Source organism: Helianthus annuus, chromosome 13 (assembly GCF_002127325.2).
Source record: "Helianthus annuus cultivar XRQ/B chromosome 13, HanXRQr2.0-SUNRISE, whole genome shotgun sequence".
In the NCBI taxonomy this organism is placed as follows: domain Eukaryota; kingdom Viridiplantae; phylum Streptophyta; class Magnoliopsida; order Asterales; family Asteraceae; genus Helianthus; species Helianthus annuus.
The window spans coordinates 167,256,349-167,270,805 of NC_035445.2; the positions used below are offsets into that span (position 1 = coordinate 167,256,349).

At 33.4% G+C, this 14,457-nt stretch overlaps 3 long non-coding RNA genes across 3 annotated transcripts; 1 reads left to right on the forward strand and 2 right to left on the reverse strand.

Annotated features, from left to right (window-relative positions):
* Positions 1-6,615: 6,615 nt before the first annotated feature.
* Positions 6,616-9,773, reverse strand: LOC110900332. The gene is made up of 4 exons (XR_002570923.2): positions 9,602-9,773; positions 9,413-9,514; positions 6,974-7,671; positions 6,616-6,822 (listed from the first exon to the last, which is right to left on the reverse strand). It is a non-coding gene; the product is annotated as an uncharacterized LOC110900332 (long non-coding RNA).
* A 10-nt stretch (positions 9,774-9,783) lies between these two features.
* On the reverse strand, positions 9,784-11,715 carry LOC110900331. Its single transcript, XR_002570922.2, has 3 exons — positions 11,571-11,715; positions 11,356-11,484; positions 9,784-9,912 (listed from the first exon to the last, which is right to left on the reverse strand). It is a non-coding gene; the product is annotated as an uncharacterized LOC110900331 (long non-coding RNA).
* A 1,249-nt stretch (positions 11,716-12,964) lies between these two features.
* Positions 12,965-14,436, forward strand: LOC110903558. The gene is made up of 4 exons (XR_002572059.2): positions 12,965-13,219; positions 13,514-13,569; positions 14,131-14,231; positions 14,309-14,436. It is a non-coding gene; the product is annotated as an uncharacterized LOC110903558 (long non-coding RNA).
* Positions 14,437-14,457: the final 21 nt, after the last annotated feature.

Here is a 14,457-nt window from a genome sequence, read left to right on the forward strand (position 1 = left end):
GAGTTGACTCGAAAAAACTATTTTGTTCATTTTTCAAAAAACTTTTATTAATAATATAATGCGTTAAGCAGGAATACAAAAAACTAAGGTTTAGACAATGCGTTAATCAGCAATACAAAAGACTAAAGGTCTAGACTAGTAATGTGAATATTTCGATATCACTAAATTTAGAGGATTGTATGCATTGGAAATAAACTTGGGAAATTATCCTGTAATAATCCCACCTAGACTTTATTGGTCATTAATAATCCTACCTTAGAATATTCCCCCAACCAGTCCAACCTTTCAACTATTTTTCCTACAATGGTCCACTGTTAAAAAACCTTAACGGAGTTAAACTTTTTTTCCAAATTACAAACAGATTTTTTAGAGATTTTGATTAGAACGACGATACGAGGCCATTGATCTCCAAACGATGAACACGACGCTTCAATTCGGGTGTTTAAATTTCCAATTAACCAAAATCAAGTCACTTGGAGCACCATTTCGAAGTAAGTTTTATATCAATGGACTCGTATCATTGTTCTGATCAAACCCCCTTAAAATTTGTTTGTAATTTGGAAAAAAGCTTAACTCCGTTAAGTTTTTCTAACGGGGGACCATTGTATGAAAAATAGGTGAAAGGTGTGACTGGTGGAGAAATATTCTGAGGTGGGATTATTAATGGTAGGTGGTATTATTGCAAGCCAATTCCCCAATAAACTTTGGACGGCTTTCATGCTAGTTTACCCATTAACCTTTTTATCTTCACTTTCAGGTATGGCTCATTTATGGTAAAAGACAATCCAAAATCAGTTTATTCGTAACAAAATGGGTGGAAATCATTTTTAAATGCAGTCGGTATATACAAGCATGGAAGAAGGGCAAAAAGGGAATTCAAAATTTGAAGATTTTCTTATTCACATGTTGCCAAAAGATGACCAACACAGCCAAAAACTAAACAATAATTTCTGCAATTGTTATGGTCAAGGTTTTTTTTTTTCTTTTTTTAATAATATAGGACAGGCATCCAAGTGGAGTTGGTAGTTATAAAAAATCCACATTGATGACAACGGCTAAGGCAATATTTGGATTTATCCTTATAAATTGGTTATATAGAACAACAATTTAAGACTTTCTTGATTAAGAAAAAGGGCCGGTCTAAACACACCAACACGACATCACTAACATGTCATGCGAGCCATATGAGAAGGCAAAAATGGTCGTATGGGTCGTCTCAGAAGTAGGGCTGTTCATGAGCCGAGCCGAGCCGAGCCAGGCCAAGCTCGGGCTCGGCTCGATTATAAATCGAGCTGGCTCGGCTCGGCTCGGATTTGAAACCGAGCTGAAAATCTAAGCTCGGGCTCGGCTTGGTTTTAAACCGAGCTAGCTCGGCTCGGCTTGGTTTGGCTCGATTTTATAAAAAAAACTAATATATACCTCTTAAAATTTAATAGCCTAAAATATTATTCAATAATTCAAAAGAATATATTCAAAATAAGTTCAACCTAATACAATTCAAACCAAAATCAAGTTTAACAACACAAAATAAGTTTTAATTTCCATAAAATACAATATTAGTTCATTAGTATGGTAATCAATCTTCAAAAATGCCATAAATATCAAATTACAAACCTATATACATGTAAATAATAATCAGTTTTTTTGTAATATATTATAATGTATATAAAATTAAAACTTATTATAAGTAAAATAATTCGAGCTAAACCGAGCCAGCTCGGCTCGTTACGAGCCGAGCCGAGCCAGGCTCACTTTCTAACCGAGCCGAGCCGGCTCGGCTCACTTTTAAACCGAGCCAAATCGAGCGAGCTTTTTCCGAGCTAAATCTGAGCGAGCTTCGAGCGAGCTCCGAGCCGCGAGCTTTTTGAACAGCCCTACTCAGAAGGGAAAGTTGGTCATATGGGTCGTATTAAATGACACCAGATGACTAATGTGGTCATTGACGAAATCATACGACAAGTATGACCTTTTTCTCCCTATCATATAGTTTGTGTGATGTGGTTCACTTACACAATAGTCACTCAGACAGAGTCATATAGATTGTATGATGTGGTGCAGTGACACAAAAGTGATAGACATTGACCATTACGAAAGTCATAAGGCCCGTATAGACATTTGTACCCTAACACACCGCCCATATGATAACATCACCCGGTGTATATGGTGTAGGACCCATAGGAAAACAAGACATGATCATAATGGATCTTAGGTAAAAGCTGAAACTATAATATCTTTTTATCTGGGTTTAAAACGAACGGGTAAAACACCATATAAAAAATACAGATCGAGCACTTATAAAATCAACTATTCTTTAAACTTCACAAAAACCACCATATAATTACCGTAATACAAAATGAAGCTAAATAACGACTACAACTTGTTTTTAGTGATTGCTGCAATTGCCATGTCAAATCCTTTTTTTGTTTGTATTTATTTTGCATGTCCTGGCCGGCAACTATTAGAAAAAAAAAAGAGTAGGTAGTCATTTCTAATGCCACTTGTATATTTTCATAATATTTGATGGATTGCATTATTACAATGACGATGGCAATATTTTATCACATCCTATTAATAATAAGGTTAAAATTTTATATATATTCTACTGTACATGATTTTTATAATACCGTTGGTGATTAAAAAATTAAGACGCCAACTTGGAAAAAAGGGTCAATTTCACATTACTTTTGGGTAGGCCAATTTGTATTGTATTGTATTTTTAATCATAATATAACAAAGTAGCTATAAATAAACACGTCATATGGTTCAAAGTGGCCAAATTTATATCTTTTAAAGGACAAAGCCTTCAAATTAGTTGTAGTTAAAATATCACATTGCTAGTGAAATAACACCATCCCGAACAGATGTGTTATGAGCTAAACATGCATGAATTATTGTACTCTTACGTTGTGTTCCGAGTTTTTGAAAGGATGTCAAAAGAAAGTCATGTTACATAATTTTTTTAAGGAAGGAAATGGAGAGCAATGAAAGAAAAACTTATTTTTATTTCATTCATTGTAAATCCTTTCAAATTGGATTTGAAAGAAAATGATTTTTAATACATTAAATCCTAACTTCTCTTTTCATTTCCTTCTAACTCAGGTTTTCTCTCCTTAAATTATTTCTCTTCTTTTCTTTCGTTTATTAAACTAGCTGATATTCATTCAGCTGATCCAGGAATCATCTAGTAAATTAACCAACCAGTTAAAAGAGACCTCATTGCTTAATTTCAATTTATGCATAAAAAGATAAAATTTGTTATTGAAGTGTATAACCTTATTGCAAGTATAATTCCCATTTCATTCTTAATTTCTTACATCTGTGCTTTTCATAACTTGAGTCTTCAACTACAGTACCCAAGTCAATTTACAATTTGGATCACACCATTGCTAATTTCCTATAGAAAACAAGGTAAACACTCGCACAAACATCTTATCAAACAGGTGGTGTGCATTCATTGCACTCCTTACAATTCAACTCTATTCCTCACCCTACTTGTTCTAGATTCCTGCTTAAAAAGAACAAAAATGAAACTTTAGGAGTTTGAGAACTAGCCCTTCAACACAATTGTGAGCCTATTAACCCAATACTTAATGACAAAGTTATATAGTGGGTCTGGTTTGGTCCACCTGGAAACACCATGATTGGAATTTATAGCAGTAGCTGTGGAATCCCGAATACACGAGATTAGGATATTCATATGCCAAAAACGTTTCATTGTGAAACACCTGATGCCTTCAAAGGACTAGATTCTGTGATGTAACACTTCATTCATATGCAACCCTTACTATAAGATACGCCAACAGCTTTTCCTTGAGAAACGTCTGATTTCTGTGATGAGCTCTGAGGAAAAACAGGACAAAGACGCCAACAGTCCACGTCCACAGGTTGTGTTTGGGTCTGTTTATCACTCACATGAAGGAAAGCTCCTTTATATCTTCCACACATTTGTGAATTGAAGTACCTTTATTTTTTAATCTTTTTTCAATTCGCACTAGCCAAATTTTCCCAAAAGAAGCAAGGAAAATGTCATGATTGAGTTTTTTTCCTTCCACCCGGTATTCGCTATCCCTCTTAACGCCTCCAGCATGCCTCTTACCGGGATTTTACACCATGTGCAAATCGACCACCACACCGCTTTTGTGTACAAACAAGAGACAAGGAGGTGGTCCGGATCTTCATTATGAATTTCACAGTTACTGCACAACAGGGAATGTAGGGGGATTCCTCTAGCCTGTAAAGAGAGAAGGGTCGCTATTTTTCCTTACACTGCTCTCCAAGTGAAGTAACGAACATTAGGTGGCACCCAATTATTCCATCTATATTTACAAGTTATCCTTACTCTACTACGAGCCTCCTTTATCATTTACCCGATTCCAAGAATCACCTGTTGGTTCTATAAGATCCGCCTTTTCAGCATCATTCCACTGCCCCACATCTTTCTTCCATTTCCAATTCCAGGACACCCTACAACCCAACACTTCATACTAAGAAGCTAATTGAAAGAGACCTCATTTCTTATATAAGATTATTATTAATATATAAAAAGATAGAATTTGTTAATGGAGTGTAACCTTATTCCAAGAATAATTCCCATTTCCTTCTTAATTTCTTATATCTAAGTTTTACATAACTTGAGTCTTCAACTACAGTACCCAAGTCAATTATGGTTACACCATTGTTAATCTGCTATAGAAAATAAGGTAAAAACTCACACAGACCTTTTATCGAACAGGTGGTGTGCATTAACCACACTCCTTATAATTCAACTCAATTGCTTACCCTAATTGTTCAAGATTCTCGTTAAGAAGAAGAATAGTGAAACTTTAGGAGTTTGAGCACTAGCCCTTCAACACAATTGGGTTAATTTGTTAACCCTAAAATACCCTGTACCAGAACTGTTAATAGAAGACTTAAAAACAATTACACGCTCCTGATTAACGATTGCAGGAAGAGGAGTCGATTAAATAAATCAATTAATTTTGAACGGCTGTGAAATACAATTCGGAAGCTGTAAACTTATTTTTTTCCCTTTTTTGTGCTCAGTTATGTTCTATTAATTGTGAGCCTATCAAACTAGGCTTGAAACTAATGACCCAACTTTCCATCATGAAGAGAAAAGGACCAAAAAGGAAAACTAATCATTTTTTGTATTACCTTGATATTAAATTGGGCTTGAAACTAATAAGCTAAATTTGAAATTTCTTTTGTATTTTCTTTTACTCGATATAAGTCATAGCTTTATATAAATTATAATTTTCTTTAATTCAAACTAGGTTATAGCTCGCGTGTACACGCGGTTTAACATACGAAAATACTTTGAATTTGTTCAGATTTAATGAAAACTAAATGAAAATAAATTCAGTATTAATAATATAAACTTAAAAATACATAGGATAAGTAAAAAAATAAAATTAATTCAAATTTCACTAAAAAAATTCCTTGTACGCCACATTGGTTGTCTTATTTGACACATTTCTATTTTATCTAATACAAGTAACTTCACACTAATTTTGTTTTTTACTCTTGACAATGCAGCATAAAGTGGTCATCTTCAAAACGGGATTGAAAATGTTTTAACATGTATTATAACCTACATTATAAGCAACACAAACGTATAGAATGCAATTATTTGTTTTATATAAAGGTGCCACATTGGGCGGGGCCAAGTGGTTTTGGTAAAATATTCAACTCCGAAATGAGTCGGGTTGGTCTAAAACACCAAGTGTTCAGATTTTTTTTTTTTTAAACAAACATTTTGTCATATATGATTACAACGATTATTTATTAAAGTAGTAATATGATGATATTGTATAGATTGGAAAACAAAACATATGACCATAACCCCTAAAGTAAATGGGTAATACTTGTCACCTTAACAGTAATTATAGTGTACTAAAAGGCAAAGGGTCTAACAAAGTTACGTTCTCAACTAACATATTCTAATCCAATTGTTAAAATTATTCACAAGGATTACTAAATAGAAAATAAGTTCATAGTTTATTATTGCAGTGAACTTGAATTATATTTAGATGCACTGGTAGGTAAAGGTCTTGGTTTGTTATTGAAGTGGTAAAGGGTATCACCAATCGTTACAGTGAACTTAAAGTAATCGTTTTTTAAGGTTAGCATCACCAAATTTTTGAAGTTATAGACTATAGTTCTATTGATTTTTGCTTTAAGGTAATTGATAATGCAATCGAGTTCTGTAATTGATTTTTGATTTTTGGATTTTGGTTATCGATCTTTATTTTGGTTTGGTATCACAAGGTCATTTATCCTAATACAAAACTCTTATTTGGAATAAATATAGATGAAAAGACCTTATAACTAGAAACAATTGATAAGATGGTCGGGTTAGGTAACGGGTCATAGCGGTTAAACCCAACTGTAACAGAGAATTTCATACCAGTTAAAGTAAGTCTGAAGATTAAAGTTTATCCTTTTCTAGTGTGTTTATACAAGAATACAGAAGATTAAAGTTTGTCCAAGCGTGTGGCTCATTGAGACGCTTATGTATGTCCATTACCTATGCCCTGTATAGCTATAACTGAAAAAGTAACGGAAGTAAAGGAATCTTTAGGTTGAACCCTTTTTAGCCCAGTTGCAATATGTATATTTGCTCCATATATGAAGGTCTGCTAAATCATGATCAACTCGGTATCACCATCTGTGTGAAGATTAAGCGTCATTCTGTGCTTTGCAGTTTTGTTTTCATTGTTCAGCTTGAAAATATAGCAACTTAGCAAAATGGAAGGAAAGATCTTCATCTGCCTATAAGCGAATTCTCAGGCCCAAACAAATTCTTTGTCCTGCTTGTGCTTTCTACATCAAAACAGTAAATCATGTCAAAACCGTACTCGGACAACATACATTTTATGATAATCTAGGTACTTTTGCATTGGTCAAATGACATAGCTTGAAGGTTGACTTTTAAACTAGAGCACGTAGTCAATATGGTTTGTATTGTACTAACCATAGAAGCCTTAAACTTAAAGGGATCAGCTTTCTGGATGAAAACAACAATTTGATGAAACCATTTTTCTGATAAGCTGCAATAATATCCCCTTCATTCACAACATAACCCACCAGATACATCATGCATCATCATCATCAGCGAAGCATATAAATTTTGCATATGATGGTATTATCTTATGCTAGTACACAAGAGCATATACGCAAAGTTGCAACATCTGTATTACTTCACTTTTTTATTTCCTTTTTAAGATGTAAAGTTACCCAATGTGTTTTTTAGAAACATAAAACCCATAAAATCATTTTGGTAAACAAAATTAGACTATCATTGAAATAATATTTCTTTAGTTGACACGTTAATTATCAATATTTTTTTTAGAAATTTAGACAGAAAGAGCTTTTGGGTTGACCCAATTAATGTGTACCATTTTGAACTTCTGACTCCAATAACTACTAGTACCCATGTTGATTAGTTAAAGGCCCAGTTAAGTTAAAGTATGAGAGATTGATAAAGATTTGAGATTGCATACCACTGGAACTGCATGAAAGAGTCTTGAGAGTTTCGTTAAAATCTGCATGAAGATACTGTATCTTTTCTTGGCTTTCTTCACTCACTGTTTGCAAATTCCTCAACATCTGTGACTTTGGATGTGTGTTGTTGATATGCAGAAACCTTGATAGAATGTCTTCTTTCTTCAACTGCAGTCAAGGGTCAAACACCACACTTTGACATTAGTGGCCAATTAAACCCATTGCTTTTCAAATTATTTTAACAAGAATATAATCAAAACACATAACTTTAAAAATCAAATCCAACATGAATAAACCCTGTGTTATATCATGAATGCCAATAGTCAAAGCCAGGTCATTGTATTATGCAGTAGTCATATGTTGTTGACTGAAAGGAACTTACACTGCTAAAATCTCTCTTATCTCAATTTTTTCCTGGTCAACTGTGAATGTTCCATCACCTACAAGATCCTTTATGATGTCATGGTCGTAAGTCCCTGCAAATTTTTGTTGTAATATATAAGATATTCTGTTGGTCTGCTATACAGAAGCTTCTGATCTGATCTAAGCTAACGAGGAAAATGCTTAATTTACATGTTTACCAAAATCAAATCAGCTAACGTAATTTCCGTATTGAAATGTAATCATTGAACATACTCAGTGCACCAAGCTGCAAAAAGGATAATGAAAATGGCTAAGATTAAAAAAAAAGGCGAAATTGAAAGTCAACTTGAAAATAAACAGAATCTTATACCATACATTCTATGCAGCAATATATATATAATATATATATATATATATATATATATATATATATATATTAGTTTAAACTTATGAAAATACATATAAATTATTGTTATCATTAAAATTCAAGAGTAAACTGCCATTTTGAACCTCTGACTACTAGTAACCCCATGTTGATTAGTCAAAGGCCCTGCAGTTAAATCAAAGTATGAGAAATTGATAAAGATTTGAGATTGCATACCACTCGAACTGCATGATAGACTCTTGAGAGTTTTGTTAAAATCTGCATGAAGATACTGTATCTTTTCTTGGCTTTCTTCACTCGTACTGGAACTCATCAACCACTTTGACCCTTTTACTCTAACTACAAGTAACAATGAAGGTTCATTAAATAATTATTAATATACGTTTTAGGATAATCTAGATACTTTTGCTTTGGTCAAATGACATAACATGAAGGTTGACTTTTAAACCAGACCACAAAAAAGTTTACAAATCAAGAGTTCAGTTACATGATCCAAATGAAAAGGAAATGGTCGATATGGGTTGTATTCTACTGACCTTAAAAGCCTTAAACTTGAAGAAGCTTTCAGAGAAACAACAATTTGACGAAACCATTTTTCTGATAAAACCCCTGAAAGTATTTTAATAAACAAAATTAGACTATCATTGAAATAATACTTCTTTAAAACTCATTATCAATAACTTTTTTTTTAATTTTTTAACAAAAAGAGCTTTGGGTTGATCCAACGAGATCCATTTTGAACCTCTTACTCCAATAAATACTAGTAACCATGTTGATTAGTCAAAGACCCGGCCAGTTAAGTCAAAGTATGAAAAATTGATAAAGATTTGAGATTGCATACCATGGAAACTGCATGAAAGATTCTTGAGAGTTTGGTTAAAATCTGCATTAAGATACTCCATCTTTTCTAGGCTTTCTTCACTATTAAAAGAAAGTTTGACTATTATTAAAAATGGTTTGTTTTTTGTAATCATAGTTAAAACATTAACTGGATATAAGGTTTAAAGAAAATTAAAGTGTTTTCATCTCAGTCAAACAATCCAACCTGACCCGACCCATTTCAACCCTACTAAAAAGGTAACCATTTTTTCAAAACCCAGACCTCTTTCGACTCGTTACCCAACCCACCAATGATTTTATGGGAAAAAAGTATCCACTTACTAGAAATCATCTTGTCCCCTGTTCATTTGTTCAGTCTTGGTCTAGATCAGCTAATAAACAAACTCATCAACCACTTTGATCTTCTTGCATTTAGCTTAGCCTCTGGTGTGATATTTAAAAATTCCTTAAATTTCCTGGTTATATCATTAATACCAATAATCAAAACTAGGTTGATTGAAAGGAACTTACACCGCTAAAATCTCTCTGTTCTCACATTTGTACCATTCAACTGTAGAGTGTTCCATCACCTAGAATATCCTTTAGGATGTAATGGTTATATGTCCCTGCAACATTTAGTTGTAATGTATAAGATTATCAGTTGTCATAATGAAAATGGAACCATTGAACAAACTCAATACACCAACCTAATCTTGAATATGAGGATGTTTGCAGAGCATGTAAATGAACCAAATTATGGCAATAGATGTAGCCTCCTTTCCAGCAATTATGAAGTATTTTGGATGTGTGTTGTTGATTTGCAGAATATCTTCTTTCTTCAACTGCAATTAAAAAACTTTAAGGGTCAAACAATACACTTTGATATTATTGGCCAAACCCATTGCTTTTCAAATTCAATATAACAAGAATGTTACTTTTTCCATTGAAGATGATGTGAATCCTGTTGCATTTCTGTACCAGCTATAAAAACTATTCTCAAAACATTATAGTAATCAATTTTGAAGTCAATTTTAATTTGTTTGACCTCAAGAGTCAAACTGAACTTCATTTAATGGTTGATGTGGTTATGTCTGATGGGTTGGACTGAAAAATTTAGGTAAAGGATCATATACAAGACATAAGATTTGTACGAAGTATACACAATCAAGGGAGGAGGACAAGTGTCCTTGCCTTGAAGGGTAATTTAGTCATTTTTCACTTAAACAACTTCCCCCATTGATTTGCAACGGCTATAACTCTTTCATACGTAATGAATATTCAAAATCATGTAAAAAAATTTAAGAAAACTATAGCAATAGACTGCTCGAATTAAAGAGGATGAAATACTCGTTAATATGGTGTAATTTTTAAAAAAAATATAAATGTATGAAAAAGTTATAGACGTTTGAAAATCAAGGGGAGAGGAATTCAAGTGGGAAAGGACCAGAATACCCTTTTGCTATTTGTTTCTTCAATTGTTTGAATCTCATATTTATGAAAATGCCACTGGATTACTTTGAGCCATTGATCTTGAAAGATCAATGGCTCAAAATACTCACATATGCTTCGTACAAGCCAACCACATTATTTTATATTCAGTTATATATAACAAATAAGGCTATAGGGTGTGGTCATGACCCTTATGACCAACATGACCCTCCACATAGGTATGATGTCATACATCTCTAATCAATCATCCAAAACCACTACACCGAGGGCGTGGTCATGACCCAAACCACTATCCTCTTTATTTTTTTAATTTATTTTTGTCTTAAAACTTTCATATGGGAGGGTCGTGGTTGCCGTGGTTTAATCCACCCAACCATAATCCCCATACCCCTTAGCCTAAGCTACGGGCTCAACCAAATAATATGTGTGTGTAATATAATTTTGTGATATTTTGAGTGACTTCTTTTAGGCAAAAAATATATATCAGGAGGGGAACCTTATTTGCATTTTACACCAAAACGTACAAAAGAATAGGAACAACCATACAAGTGGTTCTAAAGTTATTAAAACATAATCAAAACACATGTTACTTTTTAAACACTCCTTTAGAAAAAGTTTGGACGACTATTCTAAATAGTATATTTTCTGTAATCATAGTTAAAACATTAATTGGCCATTAGGTCAAACGAAAATTAAAATGTTTGTACCACAGTCCAACACTCCAACCCGCCTCAGTCCAACCCTACTAAAAAGTCAACAATATTATTAACCCGAATCTGTTTTGACTCGTTATCCAACCCACCCATAATTTTTAAGGGAAAAAAATATAAGCTTACCAGAAATGATCTTGTCCATCATCAAGCACTTTGACTCTTTCCTTTAACTTAGCCTCTGGTCCGATATTTGACAATTTCTTAAGACCATCACTTTGAATATTGAATCCAACTGATTTTCATGAATAAATCCTGTGTTATATCATGAATACTAATAATCAAAACCAGTTTGTCATATTATGGGGTAGTCAAACGTTGTTGACTTAAAAGGAACTTACACTTATGTCATCGACGCTTCGTTTTTATTAGCTGATTCAGTAATTATACACGTGAGTTTTACTGCACTTTACCCAAGATACTTTCCCTGAAAATTCACACCTTGAGACTTTTCTCTGTTCTTGAATTTGACCTGGTCAACTGTGAATGTTCCTGCAAAAGTTTAGTTGTAATATATAAGTTATTCACAGACTTCATATCAAGTATTAATACAATTAATCAAATTAGAAATGTTTGTTTTCTTTATCATAACTCCGCAGTAAACAAAATGCCTAAATTAATCAAACCAAATGCAGATCTAAACCCTAAGGTAGCGTTCGTTTCATGGAATGGAATGGAATGGAATTAGGAAGTTTTTTCTTTGTAAAATTGATCTTGGTTTGGGGAGGGAGGAATTTGAAATCCCATGAATTTCTTTAATCAATGAAATTTGTGACTATTTCAACATTTCTTAGAAATCCTTCACTCTAATGAAGGAATGAAATGTTGAAATAGTCACAAATTTCATTGATTAAAGAAATTCATGGGATTTCAAATTCCTCCCTCCCCAAACCAAGATCAATTTTACAAAGAAAAAACTTCCTAATTCCATTCCATTCCATTCCATAAACGAACGCTACCTAATTTGTATCTTCAACTTCTGAATAAGATTCAACTTTGTAATGGAGACTCGAAGTAACTTCAATCAAATTTCATTATCTATTACTATAACACTTCAATAATTCCACAAACCACACCAAAACCCTAACTAAAGTCAACTCACATCCATCGGATAAACTAGCAACCAAAAAAACAAAATTAACCGTACAATCACACAAATCAACTGATTAACAACTTAAAATCACACCCTATCAACCTACAAAAGCAAGATCAACAAAAATCACAAACAAAACAATAACAATAATAATAATTCATTGGCAAGTTTAACTCACGAAAGTCAAAAATAATAGTTTAAACTCATGAAAAGCGATAACTGATTTCAACAAATAAATTAATGTCATCGTTAAAATTCAATTATAGGTTTTGAGCAACAAATCCTATTCCAACAAAAAACACGCACACTATCATATGGAAATCAGAGGGTATTTAATTAACAAGTACCTGCCGTCCATGTAGATGCAGGGGATATGAAAGATGAGTGGCCAGTAGTGGGACCCTCTTCCTTCACACCTTTCTTTCAATTTTGGGCACTTCCATGTACTCAAACTCAAAAGTGAAGGTAACAGCGTCTCCGGTAGATCATTCACCTTTGGACATGTGTCAATGTGCAGATGTTGAAGGGATGTGAGGTGTTGGAGTCCGGTTGAAAGTGATTCCAGATTATCAAAATTGTTTATCTCCAGAGTTGTAAGAGAAGAAGGGAAAAGGTGGGACAATTGACTAAAATTCTTCACATCGGGTTCCTCCCATAAGCTTAGGTGAACAAGGGAAGCTGGGAAATTCTGATTGCCCCATTCTGAGATGGGCTTTTTCAACCCCCCTATATCAAGATAACACAAATCTTTCTGACGGTAAACTGCATTCTCGATTGATCGATTGTTTGTTTGTTTGTGTACTCATCAGTGCCAGACGCCCAAACTTAGTGCTTCCTGCTGCGCTGATTGATGTAGCTTCTTTGGCTAGGAAGAACCCATCGGCACTTTCACGTCCGGTAAGTGTTTGATGAAATGTCTCAGTGAGTAAGTCTTTTAAAAGGCTCTTGTATCTGTCTTTTTTAGTCACTTGTTTAATGATTCTCGTTAAGATTAGTCATTCTGAAGGCTCTTGGAGATACATTCCTATTTTCAACTATTGTTGGTAAATTAACCCACATTCAGATCTTTATTTCTTGTGAATCGTTAGGTGATGGAAGGAACCTTCTTGCTTTCTTGTTACGGTGATATATTGGAGGAACAAATATGAATTGTTTGTAATTTGTTTACGAATTGATTGGTGTTATATGCAGTTGGGGAATCATTGCATCTGTTTGAGGAATAAAACTACTAGGCAATGCAAAAGATGGTAAATTGAAGTCTCTTCTTTATTTCTTTATCTGTTTTTCTTTCTTTTTTTTTTTTTTTGAATATGGAGTTTATATGTATAGCAGTACTGTATCTTTCATTTTCTATTTCTACTTGGTAGTTATATAAGTTGTTGATAAGTAATAACAATATCATGAAAAGGACCTAGTTCTGTAGAGTTTGCTATACACATATAAAATAAGTACATGCTCGCTTGAGGCCTTATTTAGATCCTGCAGATTAGGTGTTGACTTAGCTGTATATGTAACTTGCTTTTTTGCACTCTTTCAATGAGGCCTAATTATAGTAGAACCCCATATTTAACAATTGTTCATATTTGATAGAACATGGTTAAAACTTATAACAGTGAGTTGCTTCTTATGCATTTCAAGGAAAATGATTGGTCCTATTGTTATACATGTTCTAGTGACTTGTTATATGTGTGCATTGTGCCGTAATTGCAGTTGTTTACATGGTGGAATTTATGTCTTATATGGCTATCTTTTGTAAATATTTTAGAATAGATATTTTCTTTCTGAGTCCCCTTTCTTTTTATCGGCAGGCACTTGGAGGGGCCATCTAAAATCTAAAGGCTAAAACTCACAGACATCAAGATTGACATTAAAAGAGTCTTTAATAAGAAAACCATGGTTGCTGGTATAGGTATTGGGCTTTTATTGTACTGTATATGTTGTTCTTTTGTGGTTTGTTAGATCAATTGAAGTTTTTGTTATTTGCAGATGTGAAGAACAAGTGAAAGAACAGTTCTAAGGGAAGAAAGATTATCTTCTAATTTTTATGTTCTTGAAAAAAAGGGTACAACTTGAACTTATTATTAGTTAAAAAAGTGTGTTATTTACATGTCGGTTAACATCCAGATTTTGAAAGC